The following is a 5,442-nucleotide window of genomic DNA, read 5'->3' on the forward strand; positions in this document are numbered from 1 at the left end:
AATGATTTTAAGAAAGTCCTGAAATTGGCATCTTCGTAACACGGCCATAATTTCAAAGTGTTTAAATGGCCAAATTAGCAATAGACTTCACTGTCGAAAAGGGTAACTTCCTATGGAAGGCCTCTGTCACAAGGTCCACCATAATCGGGACAATTGTGAGGGTGATACAGTGTAAAAGAAACCATGGAAAATGAACTTCACCAACAAAAGTAATGCGAGACACTTGACCAATTGTATGGAAATAAAGAAATTTAATACAACCAACTAACTTAATCAAAATAAATTACAATATTTACAATTGACATTTAATTACAATATAAATCCCCACCACCAACTTAAGAATACCGGCACGGACACGAACAGAGACATCGGGTTACGGGTGTCGACGGCCTCCAGTGGGTGACGTCAAGTCCACAGGATCCTGGTCGTCGGCGCGGCGCTCCCGGTAGCTCATCGATGGAACATTCAGGTGAAAAAGCGTGTCCCCGTTCCAACCAAAAAAGCCCTGAAATTCAATTATCAATATTACCTCTAAATAATTTTATTCTACTTCACACAGGTAAATTTTCTTTCCCAAACATTTTAAACAGAAACCCATCATAATCTCATGCTTCACTCAGTTATTCTAATACAAAATAAATACCAGTAACTTGTGTCCTTAGCATGGCCCTATTACAGTTCAAAAATTGCTGTCTCAAGTTTCAAATAATGATACAGGCATGACATGAATACTTACATAATAAATCTGGCTTTTGAGGTAAGTGACTTAGTAGCCCCCCGAACTCGGCAAACCCATTGCCAAACGGGCGTCTTCAAAATTCATCGGCATCAGGCCGGCAATACACAAATTTGAGCGCCTATCCGTCGGCCTTCCCCAAACTGGAGAGCAAAACAAGGGCCTCAATACCCCCGTGTCCTCGAGCCGGTGAGTAAGCTACTAAGTGACGCATCACTCCAAACATTTCATTTTATACCACTCCAAACATATTTGTTGGGATTAACCACCCGATCCTAACAGACCAACAGCATTGCAGCTCTTAAATTCTTAAACCATTCTTCAAATGACATTCTACAAATGTGGGGTTCACCTGAGCAATTTGCATGTTTAAACCAAATAAGGAACAGAGTTCTTTGTATTACACTCAAGCAAGTAAACCTTTCCCTGTGTGGTAGTTGACAAAAGATATCTCAACACGCGAATGCACATGGTTTAAAGTGGCAACTAGTGTCAAATCAACCATTAAATTTGTAGTTTAAAGTGAGTTTCATTACATGTATTAAACGACCATGATTTTAACACTTCTTCACCAAATTTCATATAATCATAAACAATAATCTTATACAACAATAACAAGGACTCTTATCCAATTATAAGGACCAAACTTATACAATCACAATCATAATCAAATAGATCCCACAAAATAATTAATTTCTCAAATATATTGACGTTTGTGACAGCCTCATATCTAACAATCAATTTGGAGCAGCTGGATCTAATTTTGTATTGTCAACTGAGAAAATTTATTTTTGAATTTAATGCTAGGAAGAAGCAATGTCCATCCTGTCACGCCAAAACCAACGTCAAACAATAACGTTCTTTAGCGATCGGACATTATGGTTCGATGCGCATTGTAACATTCCAATGACCTGTACGTTTGATATTTCCAATTCTATTTCAGTTTGGATATGGACATCCCACCCTGAAGTACAAACAGCTTTGGGACTCGGGCACAAAGCTTAGTTTACCTGATGGTCCTACGACTGTGTTCAAGACAGGACTCACAGACGCCGTGGGCATGTCGGTTCCAGTCCGTGTGTAGTGAACTGCAGGCCTGTAATATCATGTTAGCAAAATATCGGTATAAAATAAAGCTTTCAGAGGCATACCATTGATGTTATTATGATATGTTGCTTTTGTTCACCGCCTAAATCCTGCATTCTTGCATAGGGCAGCTTCTTATATATCTTTAACATAATAAGGGTACTAATTTTACTGCCTTTACCATTAACATTTTTTTCGTGTTTCGTTTATTGATATGCATGTGAGACTTATTCTGGATTTTATTCTCGAATATTTTGTCTTAATCTGAACTTTTGTCTATGTCTTTCTTTCATATACAATATACTGTTAATGTTGTATACCCGCTCATGTCTCTTTTATTTAATGATTATTCGGTTATGATTTTATATGGTCTGATTTCGTGTCTGTTTTGATATTTGTTATACACTTTTAAACATTTTAATAGATAGTTTTTGTCTCGTTACTTATATTCTTTGAAATGTTATGTCCAGGGCCCCGTGGAAGACAACATTATAATTATGCGAACGGGCTACCCTGCTAATAGATCAGAAATAAATAAGTATATAGTAACCGTTATGAGTACATTAAAAAACAAAAACAAAATCACAAGACCTGTCTTTTTGTAGGGCCGCCCTTTGCAGGGGGCTAAAAGTCTTTTAAAACAGTTTTAGTGCAATTATCTTACAACAATGAGGTTTGCGCCAGATTTCATGAGATCATCGATGTTTGGTTCAGACTAAATGGTTCTGGGGGAACATACAGGCACATTAATTTCACTGTTTCCTTCGGCTTCAAAGAAGTAGTCGTTTGCAACATTGCGTCATCGGTAAGACCTGATATTTGAATTTATTCCAGCACGGAACGTTTCAAATGTGTTGCGATATCGCTTCTATAAAACGTGGGAACAGAACGTGCATACAGGTTGGATTATATCTTCCGAAATAAAGATCATTGAAATTAATTTGCAATGACCTCTCATGTAAGTGCAAAGAGAAACTGAACTGCAATACTAATTTACAACGACCCATATGACGGTAGCAGTATTTATACTATATTTAACTCACTGGTTTCCATCGGGGGGAATGTTATCTGTAGATAAGAATAAAAAGAAATACAATCAAACCAAAAACAGCAGTCTACATTGGTTTCTGTTATTATTACCTTCATTTATCGCCTGTAGTCATTTCAAAAGTGGGGTTTGAACTTTCGTTTTTTTCTCCGATTTATACTTTAACCCACATAAAAAGAAACTCGTTACAAACTAAAATCACCTCCATATTCGATCTCTTTAGCTGTCACCACGAGGCCTATACAGGATAAATTTGTTTCCCGATGTAAATAAATCAAAACAATAATAACAATTGAATTCGAAACGCAAATATGCATTCTGAACAATCAACAATACTGTTCTATTACTAGTTTGAATCTCGACGAATAAATGTTTCACTATTTATTAGCATACCGCAAGAACAATATTTCAACGTTGCTTCATGTGCTGAACTAACAGGTACAACACACTCACTGCAACTGATCTTGATGTTTGCCCTAATCTAGGATCGAACCTCACCGTACCCATACTGATCTTTAACCGACCATGTAGTGTAAAAGCACATGTGAGTTTCTGATTAGTCTTCATTGAAAAATATGTTAATACGTGGCGTCCCCAGTAGTTGTCGCTAAGTGACAGAAAAAGCATTGTAAATAAGTCATGTGTGGATTCATGCACTATACAAGTAAACTTCAGGTTCCTGATGTCAGATTGGTGACACAATTTCCTATTGTTGTACGTTTATCCAAAGAGTTGAACATCAACATAATTGCAGCAGTTTCAGCAGCTACGGTGGAAAATGGCAACATGGAGGCAGAGCAATAGATGTACAGCAGCTGCAGAGCGGTACATCAGCAGTATCATCAGTATATACCCTGTGCAATTTGCGACAGATGGACACCTGTAACCTATATATATTGTGGCGGAATCTCCCGAGGTCAATTGAAACCAGAGGTCAGGGAAGGCAATCACCGACTGAGGTGAAAGTTCCCCTAACCCCAAACTATGTTTTCTGCCTCGAACCTAGGGAAGTTTTCGAGCAGCCTCTAGGCCCAGGGATGCAAGCTCGTTTTGGTGGAAATATACCGCCCAGTTGGATACTGATTACCAGGCCCTGTTACTCTAGTACAGAACAGAACAAACAGACGAAGAAACTGCAGAAATATTGGACACTGGGATACACAATTCTCTTTGTGGAAAGGAAATGATTGGTTTATTTAATCACGGACAATTCTGACTTGATTGGGAACTCTTTGATTTATAAGGTTATTATCGTTGGATTGTTATGATTATATAAGTTTGAGCGCCTTAGCTGATCAGTATACGACAAAACCCGTGTGACAATAAACTTGACCGAGTACAGTTATTGACTACCTGTGACTATTCCTCCCAGGCCTCTATGTCAACCTCTGGGTCGACCCTCTATGTTATCGCACGTCTCTGTGAACCCACGACAACAATCCTTATGCCTGTACTTAGTCACCCTACTCTGTAAGTCAAACACTCAACTGCAACAATGGTACAAAAATGCACTGAATTACACGATAAAGCAATTCGGTCCTACCAGGCTAACTGGGTCACACCACGGGGCTCTGCGCTCCGTACAATCGCTCAACCACGGTACGAGAAGTCAGGCCAAAACAGCGTCAACACCGGTACACTGCACCACACACGGCCTCGCCAAAGCAAACGCTAGCTTCGTCACGGACAATGGCAATTTCACTCGTACACTACTACTGAACCCGCTCCATACACAGAACTGAGGAACAACTTACGCAACTCACGCAACTGAACTGACTCAACTGAACTGAACTCACGCCCGGCCGACCATGCGCTCAAGTACCACGGCAAGGGTAGCGGGGCCACGCCCAATCACGCCGTGATTGGCCGCCAACCCTTCACCTCTGCCCGGTAACACCAATCACGCATACGCGGATACAGGAAACACAGATTGCAAGTGCGGTCACGGCCTGCCTCGCCCCGCCCAGCAACAGCGAGCGCGCTCCGATTGGCGGCCACTCCCGCCAAAACCACGAGACATTGTCCGCTGACACGACCTGACTTCCTTGCCAAGAAATTACAAGTAAACACTACCAAATAAGGGGAATTAGACTGGTGTCGGCCCACCCCATCACGCCACACAGGCCCGAGCAGAGCTTGGACTGTCCCAGTCCAAACCAGCTCGAACCCAGTCACGAGATGGGTGACCGGCACCAGTCTAGCTAATTAAATATGCACAAGCTTTTTAAACTTCACGTAAAATTCACTCTTATGTTTTTCGTTATAGAAAACTAAACTTATGATTTCTCTTTATACAAAACTAAACTGATGTTTTTCAGTTACACAAAAACCAAACTATGTGTTTCTTTGGCACAGAATAAAGCTTAGGTTTTCCTTTATACAGCATTAATCTTATGTTTTTCTTTACGCAAAACTAATGTTATGTTTTTCTTTACACAAAACTAAGTCTTTGTTTTTCTTTATACAAAACTTAGCTTATACATGGTAAAGTTTTCCTTACAATGAATTTGAACCACACAATTTATTTAGAAATCATGAATCCTCGGCAAAGATAAAAGCACTTTTCCTGATT

General features: G+C 39.8%; 1 long non-coding RNA gene across 1 annotated transcript; it reads right to left on the reverse strand.

The window, feature by feature from the left end:
* Positions 1 to 227: 227 nt before the first annotated feature.
* On the reverse strand, positions 228 to 1,452 carry LOC119736307. Its single transcript, XR_005272307.1, has 2 exons — positions 737 to 1,452; positions 228 to 505 (listed from the first exon to the last, which is right to left on the reverse strand). It is a non-coding gene; the product is annotated as an uncharacterized LOC119736307 (long non-coding RNA).
* Between the last annotated feature and the right edge of the window lie 3,990 nt (positions 1,453 to 5,442).

Source organism: Patiria miniata, unplaced genomic scaffold, assembly GCF_015706575.1.
Source record: "Patiria miniata isolate m_02_andy unplaced genomic scaffold, ASM1570657v1 HiC_scaffold_29, whole genome shotgun sequence".
Taxonomy (NCBI): Eukaryota; Metazoa; Echinodermata; class Asteroidea; order Valvatida; family Asterinidae; genus Patiria; species Patiria miniata.